A 16,014-nucleotide genomic window follows, 5' to 3' on the forward strand; every position below is an offset into this window, starting at 1 on the left:
ATCAACTTCGAAACGGCTACAGGCTCCCGGGGAGGCGGGTGGGCGCATGTGAATCTGCAGCGTCTCATGCCACGAACAGATGTACACTGGGTAAGTGACATTTTCCGTTCGATGGCATGTGTAGCTGCAGATACACATGCTTGCATAGACTAGTAAGCAGTTATCTCCCCAAAAGCGGTGGCTCAGCCTGTAGGAGTTGAAGTTGTTTGAAATAAAGTTCGTAGTACTGCTTGTCCTACTGTGGCTTGTTGTGTTGTTAACACATCCACGCAGTAATGTTTGGTGAATGTAAGAGGCGTAGACCATGTGGCTGCCTTACATATTTCTGTCATTGGAATGTTTCCTAGAAAGGCCATAGTAGCACCTTTCTTCCTAGTTGAATGTGCCTTTGGTGTTATAGGCAGTTCTTTTTTTGCTTTGAGATAACATGTTTGAATACATTTAACTATCCATCTGGCAATGCCTTGTTTGGATATTGGATTCCCTGTATGAGGTTTATGAAAAGCAACGAACAGTTGTTTTGTTTTCCGTATTTGTTTTGTTCTATCAATGTAGTACATTAAAGCTCTTTTGCTGTCTAATGTATGTAGTGCTCTTTCAGCTACAGAATCTGGTTGTGGAAAGAACACTGGTAGTTCTACTGTTTAAGTGAAATGGTGATATGACTTGTGGTAAGAACTTTGGGTTAGTTCGTAAAACCACTTTATGCTTGTGTATCTGAATAAAGGGTTCTTGTATGGTAAATGCCTGTATTTCACTTACTCTTCTTAGAGATGTGATGGCAATGAGAAACGCTACTTTCCATGTTAAATATTGTATCTCACATGAGTGCATGGGTTCAAAAGGTGGACCCATGAGTCGTGTTAAGACAATGTTAAGGTTCCACGAAGGAACTGGTGGCGTTCTTGGTGGAATAACTCTCTTTAGGCCCTCCAAAAATGCTTTAATGACTGGGATCCTAAATAATTAAGTTGAGTGCGTAATTTGCAGATAAGCTGAAATAGCGGTAAGATGTATTTTAATGGATGAAAAAGCTAGCTTAGACTTTTGTAAATGCAGTAAGTAGCTTACGATGTCTTTAGCAGAAGAGTGTAATGGCTGAATTTGATTATTATGGCAATAATAAACAAATCTTTTCCACTTATTTGCATAGCAATGTCTTGTGGTTGGTTTCCTAGCTTGTTTTATGACCTCCATACATTCCTGTGTGAGATCCAAATGTCCGAATTCTAAGATTTCAGGAGCCAAATTGCTAGATTCAGCGATGCTGGATTTGGGTGTCTGATCTGTTGTTTGTGTTGAGTTAACAGATCTGGTCAGTTTGGTATTTTGACATGAGGTACTACTGAGAGGTCTAGTAGTGTTGTATACCAAGGTTGTCTTGCCCAAGTTGGTGCTATTAGTATGAGTTTGAGTTTGTTTTGACTCAATTTGTTTACCAGATATGGAAGGAGTGGGAGAGGGGGAAAAGCGTATGCAAATATCCCTGACCAACTCATCCATAACGCATTGCCCCGAGACTGCTCCTGTGGGTATCTGGATGCGTGAGTTTGGCATTTTGCGTTTTCTTTTGTTGCAAATAAGTCTATTTGTGGTGTTCCCCATTTTTGGAAGTAGGTGTTTACTATTTGGGGGTGAATCTCCCATTTGTGGATCTGCTGGTGATCCCGAGAGAGATTGTCTGCTAACTGATTCTGAATCCCTGGAATATACTGTGCTATTAGGCGAATGCGGTTGTGAATCGCCCAATGCCATATTCTTTGTGCCAGGAGACACACAACTGTGTTGAGTGTGTTCCTTCTTGTTTGTTCAGATAATACATCGTTGTCATGTTGTCTGTTTTGACAAGAATGTGTTTGTGTCTAATTATAGGTTGAAATGCTTTCAACGCTAGGAACACTGCCAGTAGTTCTAAGTGATTTATGTGAAACTGTCTCTGCTGAGTGTCCCATTGTCCTTGGATGCTGTGTTGGTTGAGGTGTGCTCCCCACCCTAACATGGAGGCATCTGTCGTTTGTAGGAAAGTACCATCTTGCCTGGCATGTTACCCCCATTTTTCACTGTATATATGTTGTTTTAGTTGTATGTGTCACTGGGACCCTGTTCACCAGGGCCCCAGTGCTCATAAGTGTGCCTGAATGTGTTACCTGTGTAGTGACTAACTGTCTCACTGAGGCTCTGCTAATCAGAACCTCAGTGGTTATGCTCTTTCATTTATTTCCAAATTGTCACTGACAGGCTAGTGACTATTTTTACCAATTTACATTGGCTTACTGGAACACCCTTATAATTCCCTAGTATATGGTACTGAGGTACCCAGGGTATTGGGGTTCCAGGAGATCCCTATGGGCTGCAGTATTTCTTTTGCCACCCATAGGGAGCTCTGACAATTCTTACACAGGCCTGCTACTGCAGCCTGAGTGAAATAACGTCCACGTTATTTCACAGCCATTTTACACTGCACTTAAGTAACTTATAAGTCACCTATATGTCTAACCTTTACCTGGTAAAGGTTAGGTGCAAAGTTACTTAGTGTGAGGGTACGCTGGCACTAGCCAAGGTGCCCCCACATTGTTCAGAGCCAATTCCCTGAACTTTGTGAGTGCGGGGACACCATTACACGTGTGCACTACATATAGGTCACTACCTATATGTAGCTTCACAATGGTAACCCCGAGTATGGCCATGTAACAGGTCTATGATCATGGAATTGCCCCCTCTATGCCATCCTGGCATAGTTGGCACAATCCCATGATCCCAGTGGTCTGTAGCACAGACCCTGGTACTGCCAAACTGCCCTTCCTGGGGTTTCACTGCTGCTGCTGCCAACCCCTCAGACAGGCATCTGCCCTCCTGGGGTCCAGCCAGGCCTGGCCCAGGATGGCAGAACAAAGAACTTCCTCTGAGAGAGGGTGTTACACCCTCTCCCTTTGGAAAATGGTGTGAAGGCAGGGGAGGAGTAGCCTCCCCCAGCCTCTGGAAATGCTTTGTTGGGCACAGATGTGCCCAATTCTGCATAAGCCAGTCTACACCGGTTCAGGGGACCCCTTAGCCCTGCTCTGGCGCGAAACTGGACAAAGGAAAGGGGAGTGACCACTCCCCTGACCTGCACCTCCCCTGGGAGGTGTCCAGAGCTCCTCCAGTGTGCTCCAGACCTCTGCCATCTTGGAAACAGAGGTGCTGCTGGCACACTGGACTGCTCTGAGTGGCCAGTGCCACCAGGTGACGTCAGAGACTCCTTCTGATAGGCTCCTTCAGGTGTTAGTAGCCTATCCTCTCTCCTAAGTAGCCAAACCCTCTTTTCTGGCTATTTAGGGTCTCTGTCTCTGGGGAAACTTTAGATAACGAATGCAAGAGCTCAGCCGAGTTCCTCTGCATCTCTCTCTTCACCTTCTACCAAGGAATCGACTGCTGACCGCGCTGGAAGCCTGCAAAACTGCAACATAGTAGCAAAGACGACTACTGCAACTCTGTAACGCTGATCCTGCCGCCTTCTCGACTGTTTTCCTGGTGGTGCATGCTGTGGGGGTAGTCTGCCTCCTCTCTGCACTAGAAGCTCCGAAGAAATCTCCCGTGGGTCGACGGAATCTTCCCCCTGCAACCGCAGGCACCAAAAAGCTGCATTACCGGTCCCTTGGGTCTCCTCTCAGCACGACGAGCGAGGTCCCTCGAATCCAGCAACTCTGTCCAAGTGGCCCCCACAGTCCAGTGACTCTTCAGTCCAAGTTTGGTGGAGGTAAGTCCTTGTCTCACCTCGCTAGATTGCATTGCTGGGAACCGCGACTTTTGCAGCTACTCCGGCCTCCGTGCACTTCCGGCGGAAATCCTTTGTGCACAGTCCAGCCTGGGTCCACGGCACTCTAACCTGCATTGCACGACCTCCTAAGTTGTTCTCCGGCGACGTGGGACTCCTTTGTGTAACTTCGGGTGAGCACCGTTTCACGCATCCTCGTAGTGCCCATTTCTGGCACTTCTCTGGGTGCTACCTGCTGCTGAGAGGGCTCCTTGTCTTGCTCGACGTCCCCTCTCTCTCCTGGTCCAATTTGCGACCTCCTGGTCCCTCCAGGGCCACAGCAGCGTCCAGTAGAAGCTTCTTTGCACCCACAGCTGGCATTTCCTGGGCATCTGCCCATCTCCGACTTGCTTGTGACTTTTGGACTTGGTCCCCTTGTTCCACAGGTACCCTAGATTGGAAATCCACCGTTGTTGCATTGTTGGTTTGTGTCTTTCCTGCATTATTCCTCTAACACGACTTCTTTGTCCTTAGGGGAACTTTAGTGCACTTTGCACTCACTTTTCAGGGTCTTGGGGAGGGTTATTTTTCTAACTCTCACTATTTTCTAATAGTCCCAGTGACCCTCTACAAGGTCACATAGGTTTGGGGTCCATTCGTGGTTCGCATTCCACTTTTGGAGTATATGGTTTGTGTTGCCCCTATCCCTATGTGTCCCCATTGCATCCTATTGTAACTATACATTGTTTGCACTGTTTTCTAAGACTATACTGCATATTTTTGCTATTGTGTATATATATCTTGTGTATATTTCCTATCCTCTCACTGAGGGTACACTCTAAGATACTTTGGCATATTGTCATAAAAATAAAGTACCTTTATTTTTAGTATAACTGTGTATTGTGTTTTCTTATGATATTGTGCATATGACACTAAGTGGTACTGTGGTAGCTTCACCCGTCTCCTAGTTCAGCCTAAGCTGCTCTGCTAAGCTACCATTATCTATCAGCCTAAGCTGCTAGACACCCTATACACTAATAAGGGATAACTGGGCCTGGTGCAAGGTGCAAGTACCCCTTGGTACTCACTACAAGCCAGTCCAGCCTCCTACATCGTTATTACGTATTGAGGCACTGGGTCTTGGAAAGGCCGCCCTTGGTTTAAATTTATATTGTTCCACCATTGAAGCGAGGTGTATGTTTGGCCGTCTATCAACACTAGATCTAGAAGTTGACCCTGTGCCTGTGACCATTGTGAAGCTAGGCACTGTTGTAAGGGCCGCACGTGCAATCTTGCGTTTGGGACAATGGCTATGCATGAGGACATCATGCCTAGTAGTTTCATCACCATGTTGACTTGTACCTTTTGTTTTGGATACATGGTCTGTATTACATTGTGAAATGCTTGTACCCTTTGCGGACTTGGAGTGGCAATCCCTTTTGTTGTGTTGATTGTCGCCCCTAAGTATTGCTGTGTTTGACACGGCTGAAGGTGTGTCTTTGTGTAGTTGAGTGAGAAACCTAGTTTGTGGAGGGTTTCTATGACATACTTTGTGTGTTGTGAACACCGTTCTTGCGTGTTGGTTTTGATTAACCAATCGTCTAGGTACAGGAACACATATATTTGCTGCCTTCTGATATGAGCAGCTACTACTGCCAGGCATTTTGTAAAAACTCTTGGCGCAGTTGTTATCCCGAATGGCAACACTTTGAATTGGTAATGTACCCCTTGGAATACAAACCTTAAGTACTTTCTGTGTGAAGGATATATCGGTATATGGAAGTATGCATAGGTCTAGTGTTGTCATGTAGTCTTGTTGTTTGAGCAGTGGGATTACGTCCTGTAATGTCACCATGTGAAAGTGATCCGATTTGATGTAGGTATTTAATGTTCTGAGATCTAATATAGGTCTTAGAGTTTTTTCGTTTTTGGGTATGAGAAAGTACAGAGAGTAAACTCCTGTTCTTTTCTGTTGAATTGGTACTAATTCTATTGCTCCTTTTTTTTAGCAACGCTTGGACCTCTAATCCTAGAAGATCCATGTGTTGTTTTGACATATTGTGTGTTTTCGGTGGGACGTTTGGAGGGAATTTGAGAAATTCTATGCAATAACCATGCTGGATAATTGCTAGGACCCAAGTGTCTGTAGTGATTTCTTCCCAATGTTGGTAAAACTTGGTTAGCCTTCCCCCCCACAGGTGTTGGGTGTTGGGGATTTGTGACTTGGAAGTCACTGCTTGTTTGAGGAGTTTTGGGACTTTGGAACTTCCCTCTACTCTTTTGGAATTGTCCCCCTCTATATTGTCCCCGAAAACTTCCCCGCTGATATTGGCTCTGATAAGTGGGCCTTGTTTGTGAGGTTGTGGGTTCTGTAGTTTGCCCTCGAAACCCCCCTCTAAACTGCGTTTTGCGAAATGTGCCTCTGCTCTGTGGGGAGTAGAGTGCGCCCATGGCTTTGGCCGGATCAGTGTCTTTTTTAAGTTTTTCGATAGCAGTGTCCACCTCCGGGCCAAACAACTGCTGTCCGTTAAAAGGCATATTAAGCACGGCTTGTTTTATTTCCGGCTTGAATCCTGACGTACGCAACCATGCGTGTCTCCTTATGGTTACTGCTGTATTTACTGTCCTAGCAGCTGTATCTGCTGCATCCATTGCTGACCATATCTGATTATTTGAGATACTTTGTCCTTCCTCCACCACTTGTTGTGCCCTCTTCTGGAACTCCTTGGGTAAGTGTTCAATGAAATGTTGCATTTCATCCCAATGAGCCCTATCATATCTTGCCAGCAGTGCCTGTGAGTTGGCAATACGCCATTGGTTGGCAGCTTGTGCTGCAACCCTTTTCCCCGCAGCGTCGAACTTGCAACTCTCCTTGTCTGGAGGTGGTGCGTCTCCTGAGGTGTGAGAGTTTGCTCTTTTGCGAGCTGCCCCTACTACCACAGAGTCTGGTGTTAATTGCTGCGTGATATATACAGGGTCTGTTGGCGGTGGCTTGTACTTTTTTTCTACTCTCGGAGTTATGTCCCTGCTCTTCAGAGGCTCCTGAAACACCTGTTTGGAGTGTTTTAGCATTCCGGGTAGCATAGGTAAGCTTTGGTATTGGCTATGAGTGGAGGCTAGTGTATTAAACAAAAAATCATCCTCAATAGGTTCTGCGTGCAAGGTGACGTTATGAAATGCAGCTGCTCTTGACACCACCTGTGTATAAGCTGTACTGTCCTCAGGTGGCGACGGCCTCGCTGGGTAACAGTCTGGGCTGTTATCTGACACTGGCGCATCATAAAGATCCCATGCGTCGGGATCATCCTGACTCATTCCCGTATGAGTTGGGGATTGCATCATAGGTGGAGTGGCTACCGGCGATGTGTGCGTTGATGGTGGTGGGGATGGTGGCGGTGTTGTTTGTTTTGCCACCTTTGCCTGTGGCTGTTTGTCCTTTTCTTGAAAGGCAAGTCTTCTTTTCATCCTAATTGGGGGAAGAGTACTTATCTTCCCTGTGTCCTTTTGGATGTGGACCCTTCTCTGAGTGTAGTCTGGCTCCAATGACTGTAGTTCTTGTCCGAACTTATGTCCTTGCTTTGGGAGGACAGTCCCTGTTCCTCTGTGTAGGAACCTGATTTCGGTTCCGAGGCTGGATGTTTCGGAATAGAAACCTTTTTGGTAGCCTTTTTCGGCTCTGACGTCACCTTCTTTATTTTCGGCGTCCCGGTCTCTCAGAGCCGACTTGTTTCGGTGCCGCTCTCTCGGTGCCGAACTTGTTCAGACCCGCTGTCTCGGGCTCGAGTTTGCTGTGTGCCGGTATCTCGACCGGAGTCGGATGACTTTGACACATGCGTGCCCTTTTTCGGTGCCGATGGTCGGTCAACTATTTTTCGGGTTAAGCCATGGCCTGCTGGCGGTGGCGTCCCTTGGGCTTTTGCGGTCTTCTTGTGAGTTTTGTGTGTCGACGTCTTACTCACGGTTTTAGGCATCTCTTCGGGATCGAGCTCTTCCGAGTCCGAGTCCTGGATGGAGAAGGTTTCTTCTTCCTCCTCCAAGCGTCTTTGTCCTGTCGGCGCCTACGTCATTTGCAGTCTTCTTGCTCTTCGGTCTCTTAGTGTCTTCCTCGACCGAAACGCTCAACAGGCCTCACAGGTATCCTCTTTGTGTTCAGGAGACAAACACAAATTACAGACCAAATGTTGATCTGTGTAAGGATACTTGTTGTGGCATTCGGGGCAGAAGCGGAATGGGGTCCGTTCCATTAGTCTTGTAGATGCATGTGGTTGGGCCGACCAGGCCCCGCCGGGGAATCGAAACCCCGAAGGGCCACCGGAGCTCTTCCAAATTCGGTGTCGATATGCGTTAACTAACCCGATACCAAACGCAAACAATACCGTAGAATTTTCCGATATCTAACTAACTTTCCGAACCGAAACACGGAGCGAAGAGGAACACATCCGAACCCGATGGCGGAAAGAAAACAATCTAAGATGGAGTCGACGCCCATGCGCAATGGAGCCGAAATGGGAGGAGTCCCTCGATCTCGTGACTCAAAAAGACTTCTTCGAAGAAAAACAACTTGTAACACTCCGAGCCCAACACTAGATGGCGGGATATGCACAGCATGTGTATCTGCAGCTACACATGCCATCGAACATATATACATATATATATATATATATATATATACATATATATATATATTCAATGACAAAACAGGTTTAAGTTAGGTGAAAATGTCAGTTAAAATGTTACATTTTAAACTTAAACAAATTAATAAAAACACCATAGAGAGAACGTGCCCTCTTATTCCTTATTTTTGTTTTCTAGAGTCATAAAATGGCAGCCGCAACTTTCTCTTTATGTTGCAGTTAATCAGATCACCTCGCTGTAGTACCATGTCACTATATATACACACATTTTTAACAAATCACAAAAAAGCACACTTTCGAGCTAAAGAGCTAGCTTTCTGCAAATGTTGGTGTATATCTGTTCATGGGAAATTGGATGCTGAAAATGCATATTCTCTCTCTTCCCTTCCCTTCTTGGCTATCGCTTAACACACCATCTCAAACCCAGAACTTTCCACAAAGGAGAAAAGCTGGCATAACATTTTTTGTGGAAAAAGTGACAATTTGCCAAAAGGTGTCAAAGTTATTAGCAAACCAAAAAGTGCATTTCCTATGGAAACCCAACTCTAACTACAAAGTATACATATTCACATACACACATTGTTCTGTCACTAAAAACCCAAAGTTAAAGTGATATTAGAGTTCAGTATAATATCTCAACTCACATTAAAAAACCCTAGAAATTGATTGAAAAAAACAAATGCTAAAGTGACAATATAGTCAGATGTTGAAGTAAAATAAAAAACTGTAATTTAAAAATCAACAATCTGATATTCACCAGTTAGAGTTTACTGAACTAATAATTTGCACCTTATGAACACAACACATCAGCTCTTCAATTCCTTCCCACTGCTCGCGTCCATACCTGCTGAGCAGTGTGTTTGAGTGAGCTGTTCTCCGTCACGTTGGTGCCCTTATCTTCACTGGTCTAGCCACTGCCCCCGCCTGTTGCAGTCTTTGTTTTGAGGAGGACTTGTGGATGACTGAGCATTACCCTGTTAGCGAGCAGTGTTGACTGTTCGGAAATTCACTGGCATATTATTTATTTATGAACTGTGGTTCCTGGGGGGGCGCTTCATACATTTTCTCCACCATAGCAGTTACTGGTTCTCTGAAGGCCTCTCTGCATTGTTTTAATACATATAGAAGCACTGCTTTTAAGAGGAGGAATGATAGTGTCTCCTCTAACTCTAGTTGCACTCCCTATGTACCAGCTTCTCTCTTCAATAAAACGTGGTATAGTATGTTTTCATCTCAAGGGGATGGTCGCGATGGGAAAGAGCCAACCTCCTCTTATGGGGAGTCTTCATTTTTCACCAGATGTCTTTATCTTGCCTTTCCACTCCGATTCGACCTAAAAGTCGTCTTCTTGAGGCTTTTTAGTTTCTACACTTGACTCAAGGGTTAATGGAGTTAACTTTTCCTCCTGTTCTGCTCCATTTATTCCTGGATCTTTTTTTGACTGTTTAGGAATTGTGAAACCCTGGAGGCTGCGCAGTCATTTGAGCCTTGAGATGTTTTTTTCTTTTGAAACTCTACAGTTTTATTTTTATTCAAAATTGTGTACAGCACTGTCTTTTTTACCTAGAGGGGGAGGGTTATGGCACTCCTACGATCTGGAGTTCTCTCTTTGTTCTACCTCCAGTTCTCTTTCAGTGTTACGTCAGAGTTTGAGATTGGTCTGCTCATGCCTTTCAATTTGAACGTAGTTTTCTTTTTGGTGCCAAATTAACAATTGAATGTTTAGATGTTGGTTTACCCATTTTCCGTGTCAAATCATTTTCACTCAGAAGAGCGATAAGTCTCATGCATTGTGAGTGTACGTTTTTTTGGGGGCGCTGTAACTATTTTACCACAACCATGTCCAAAATGTTTTTGATGCCTTGATTAAACTGTTTGGCACCAAGCCGAGCAAACTCCATTGAGCTTCATTTAATCTCTTTGGTCCCTTTCCCCATCAGCAAGAACTGTTTTGCCTAGGTCCTGGAGTAGTAGCCTAGTACTGATTGTCCTGTACTGTTAGTATCGGATCACGAAATTCTAACACAATTTACAACCTTCAAACTTATGGTCCTTTGGCGGGCATAAGCTGCATACATAATGCATATCTTTCTGTGCAAATCTGGCAACATTTTGGACAGAACCAAAATTAAGTGCTTTCCATCAATCCTGGTATATGAAAACCTAAGAGACCCTGGGTTTACAGCTAACCCCCCCCCCCCATGTAGACGAGGCAAAGATTTAATTAAATTTTTTTAAAACAAATTAAAAAAACACCGTTCTCCTTTGGTTTCAATGCTATTCATCTTGGTATACTGATATTGCTACCTCATCATATTTTGGTCACAAGCAGTCACAGACTCCTTTTGGTGCTTTTGGTATCAACTCAGTGCTCCTGGCCTTTTTCTCAAAACTCAACAGCGGAAAAAGTATCTAAAATAGCAACCACTTTAAAGAGGTATTGTGAGCATACTCTCTAAATGCAAGGGGAACACCACAACAACTCCTCTGGTAGATGTCCACAATGAGTGGGGGGAAAAGAGGTAAGTGAATCGTCCTGGACATAACTGGACATAACTCCTAGATGCTAGAATAATGCATGACATGTCAATATAGAAGTACAAAGGTGTGGATGTAGCTCCTATTTCCTATTTTCCTCAACGCAGATCTGCATATGGTTGTGGACCAATGAATCAGGAAAACTGGAGACTACAACAAAAGGTTTCACACTGTGCTACCCAAACAAAAGACAAAAAAGAGTTGTGAGATCTTTCCTAGCAGACATGATAAAAGAAACAAAGTAGCAGGGATACTCTAGAATTACTTAAGCGTTCAACTAGGTTCCTTTGCAATTAAGCCTAGTACTGTTTGACCTTAAACATTATAAAAGAGTGCTGCCGCCATGGGACAGCATTTCCAAGAGAATATTCAAGAGAGCGGACCACAGAAACCTAGAAACTCAGAAAAACACTACTCCTCAAAACCCTCCTTCAAGATACTTGCATTATGAAGTGTACCCATCTCCTATAATTGCCGCACAGCAAGCAAAAGTGTTTTACCCCTTCTATTCCTCAGACCTCTCTAGAGGTGCTCCATGAAGGTAAGCTTCACCATAATTATGTACTATTTTTCATGTTTGCTTTTGAAAAACCAGACATCTGAACCTCAGTGGGGTCAGAGAATGTTCCTATGGACTAAAAGACTGAGGTTATGGCTCAGGCAGGACCTGCTGCAATAGAATCAAATGATCCGGATTACAACATGTGCATTTCAGCATAAACCTCCCGTTCAGAAAAGAAACAGTTCAGGAAGAAGCGCGACACAGGAGCTTACTAACAGCGTAGCGTGGAATGGCTCCAGAGACATGCAAATGAGCGCATCGGAGATACAAGTAACAGTGGTGCGAACCATTAAGCAGGGATCCGCCAAGGTGAACCTCTTTCCCGTTTTGTTATGGTACAAATGGCATAGTTTTAACTGAATGGTGATAGTGTTCAATCTAAGTTCTGACACTAACCAGTTAATTATCTGAACTAAAAAGAAGGATCAGATAAGCAGGTGATCTCGGTCTACCTAAGTACCTAATAAGTACCTAATCAGATGTCGGAATACTAAAGTAACAAAAAAAAAAAAAAAAGTAATCCAACTGGACCTCTGACCTGTAGAAGGTGAAATGGAAAGGACCATGGAACACAGAAAGGAAACTATGAAAAGGTGTTACTGCTGTGTGTCTGTTAGTGGTACAGTGAATTAGAAAAGAAAAGGAGTAGGAAGCACACGAAGAACTGTTTGTTTCAGACTCTCTATTGAAACACTGAATTTCTCAAAAAGCATTACAATTATGTTTGTAGAAATAAGAAAGTGCAGCACTAAGCCAGCTGCACTATTCCACTACAGCTTCCTATTTTCTTAATTTTCCTTTTTTCCCATCATGGTCTTCCATGCAATAGTAAGATGAGGAGGAGGCAGATCCAGATTCTAGAATCAAGGAGAACTTCAATCAGCAGGCTTAACCTCTTTGTAGTGTTTCAATATCTGGCACACCCATCTTCAGATCTTACTGGAAAAGTTTCCAAGAACTAAAGGGCTATGTATGTTTCAGCAATTACAGATTCAGGACTCCGGTAAGCTGGTAATGAGAGAATGAATGGACCATGTGAAGGATTCCCACACTAAATCTTGATCAAAAAGTGTTAGTTTTATGTTTTCTGCTACTACTGTGGCATGATTTACCTCAATGATGACAGAAAAAGTGAAGCAAGTAGGTGATATTAAAGTCTGAATCTGGACACTGGTGTAGGTAAGTATTGTTTGTGTTTATCATACTACTAAGTTAAATATGTTCATGCTCTCTCCTTGGCACTATTAGTGGGTAAGCATATGAAATGAAGGTATCAGCCAAATTTCTTGAAGATGGTATTGTTGAAATGCTCAAAGCTTTAGCCTCAGCTAGTTAACACAGCTGGCTACCCTGGTCAATGCGAATCCCTTGGATTCCAAGGTTGAAAAACACAGAATAGCAGGTTACTGAAGAAGTCTTTCTATTAGAAGCAGCTTTTGGGAGATCCGTGGGAGAAAATCCTGTGTAGAGCACTGAGGAGCATACTACAAGGATTCACTGAACTATTCAACAGTATTCTTGTGTTGAATGCAACGGAGGACCACATGTTAATTATCAGTCTGAAAGATCTCAATTTTGCTGTTAAGACAAGGGAAAAGCGCCCCCCAAGATGGGAGGGCGCAGCCCATTAGGAGACGGGCCCCCCCGAAGCCATGAACCTCTACGCACTAGTTGTGCGGGCCTGTGACTTTCGCCCCCATGCCTTGCGACGGGTGGGGGCGGAAATCCAAGGGGTTTGGGAACATTGCGGCTGCATTTTGCCACTGGCCGGTTCCAGTCACCGCGTACTGGTGGGGGGCTACATAAGCGTCCCCCCAGGAAGGCTCAGCCTTCTCTTTCTTGGTGCGCGGTGGCTGGGCTGGCAGACGGCACCCCGGGAGAACACCAGGGATGGGATCATGAAGTCCTGAGCCAACCTGCGGATGTACACACCAGATCAAGGGGGAAGGGAGCCCAGATCGCTGGGGGGCCATGGGGCTCCCGCTCCCGGCCGCCCCCTTACTCCCCTTGGCAGCTTGGTGTTTGGAGGGGGGGGCAGAACCCTGAGCGGGTGGTCAAGGAACGGTGTAGTCAGGACAACCGCCCCTCCTAGGGATACAGGTGATGTATGGTTCACTTGTGTGGTCCAATGGTGGTTCAGGACAGGAAGAGATCCTGTCATAAGTAAAGGATTTATGGTTACTCAATTATATCTCAAAAATGTGATTTATGGTTTCTGTAAATATGACTGATGTTTTAATTGAAGTGATGTATGTTGTACATATGTGAAAAATTATCATAAAAATTGATAATAAAACTTCTTCCAACAAGAAACTTTGTCGGTCAGCGTATGGCTGGTGTTGGGGTGAGGGCTTGCTGTCGGTCTCTGGATCCTATCTATCACAAGGAGGAGGAGGCAAAATAAACCCTTTGTTGACTTTTCCAGTGATAGGCTTGGAGGATGCTAACCTCCATATATATTTCCATTCATCCCATGAGCAGATCCTGGCATTTAAAACTTTTTTCAATGTTCACATATATCAGTTGCAAAACGGATGGACAACCAAACAGTTCACTAACCATCATACGTTAAGATAAAGACAGAGATGAAGAATCAAGTACTAGAATACCACGGGCTTCAAATGAACACCTCAAATCACATCCAATACATTCCCAGGTGATAAAACGTGCTGTGCTTTAGTCAAAAGTAACCTAGGAGCACTACAGTTGGAAAAAGCAAGGTCATCCAAAATGAGGCAGCATTTGGCAACTTTAATAATCAGGATATAAGGTGAGGCTAATAAGAAATAATTACCAACATATGGAAAGCACTTTCAACAACTGCAACTAACAACCTTCAGTAGGAGAACAATGCTAATATCCCCAGAAGATACATGGTATTAGCCCAACATAAACATTCTTTGTATTTGTGCTAACATGCCTGTTCTGTCCTTGAAGCCCATGCCCTTTGACATGACCATCTCACAACAGACATTGCGGCTATGGGAAAGGAGGGTGACAGGACAGGACTTCACAAGTTATCTTGCACTAAGTCTGGCCCAGTTCCCTTACAAAAATCATAAATACCACTTTGAGTCCTCTGTTTAGGTTTTCAAGGAAGTGCACAGAGGCTTTTATTTTACAGGTTACTCTGTTCTGGAATGGTCGCTATCCACGCCTCAGGTATAGATTACTGACATTGTAGCTTTCAGGGAGCCTTGTATACACTGGTTTTATGCCATACCTCTGCATCACTGGTTTTAGAAGAGTTTTGCCTTCAGTATATCAGTGATTAATTTGAAAGGTCTAGTCTGAGATCCTTTGTCAATACTACTAGCTGTACTAGAAACCCCTTTCTGTTCTTGGTTTCTTGTTAAATTCACATACCTGCACATCGATCTTGACAGGGAGGTGTTACAAAATTGATTAATTGCTCAAACCTAAAATGGTTTCTTCTTTTCTCCATCAAAAGCACATAATGCTGACTGCTTTGATTTCCTGCACCTAGAATTAAGGATAAAGAAGCTTGGCACCTGAAAGATACCTCCATGGAGACTAACAATCTTTCCTGGTTTTTAGAACTAGAACCGTGGCAGCTTGTTCTATTTTTCCCCATTATGGACACCAGGTAATTGTATGAACACCAAGTTCAAATATCAATCTAGCTGAATGAGCAATGTACTAAAGCTGGGGGAAGAGTTTCCATTAGGGATATTTGCTGGGCTGTATCATGGGCAATTCCTTCTACCATGTTATCCAAATAGATGCAAATGTTAGAGATAAGTGATCTGAAGAGTTTGAAACTTTCAGGATGATTAAATCAAGTACTGCCTAAATAAACGTTTTTGTGTCAGTTTAGGTTGATGCTCTGCTAATGTCCATCCTAAGTTAAGGACTAGGATGTGGAAGGGTTTCAGAAGAAAATGCATTTGCTTACCTGTAATCGTGATTAGTGTAAGTTGCCTTACTTTTCCTTGTATTTAAAACACTGCTTCTCTCATGTCTTCCCACCCTACATCAGATTTTTAAACAAATTCTGGCTTTCCTTGTGTACAGCACCCAACAAATTGAGGAATCAACCTGTAAGTTCTGTAAGGAGGAGACAAATAGCTTGGAATATGCAGTACCTATGAGGAGAGCACACCTCAAAAGTATAAGGTGATGAATGGAAATCCAAATAAAGTAGGTTACTAGTAAGCAATTGCTATGTTATATAAACCCTTGAGTTAATGTTTTCAATACATAAATAGCGCACCAAGATGCATACTTTTTATATTTACACCTGCTTTCAGAACAAAATGTACTGCTTTTAAGGCAACTGATATTCTGACTTCAAGGTGATCACATTTAGCTGACTGATTTATTCCTGGGCTAGTAAGTAAAATAAAATACAGCTAACTAATAAATAAACAATAAGAAGAACTTAATCACATGCTTGGCATATGTAGCAATCATCAATTCATGTGAAAACGACTTTCCAAAACGCCTAATTTATGAGAATGCAAGAAATACAATGCAACCTCTCCTTCAAGCATCTTTTGCAGAAGTAGTTTTCATTTGAACCTTAA

The 16,014-nt window shown here is 43.7% G+C and overlaps 1 protein-coding gene across 8 annotated transcripts in view; it reads right to left on the reverse strand.

Moving 5' to 3' along the window:
- Positions 1 to 16,014, reverse strand: part of CHD9 (chromodomain helicase DNA binding protein 9) — a 1,629,153-nt gene that overhangs the window by 1,035,402 nt on the left and 577,737 nt on the right. The gene's annotated exons all lie outside the window — the stretch shown is intronic.

This window comes from Pleurodeles waltl, chromosome 12 (genome assembly GCF_031143425.1).
Source record: "Pleurodeles waltl isolate 20211129_DDA chromosome 12, aPleWal1.hap1.20221129, whole genome shotgun sequence".
In the NCBI taxonomy this organism is placed as follows: domain Eukaryota; kingdom Metazoa; phylum Chordata; class Amphibia; order Caudata; family Salamandridae; genus Pleurodeles; species Pleurodeles waltl.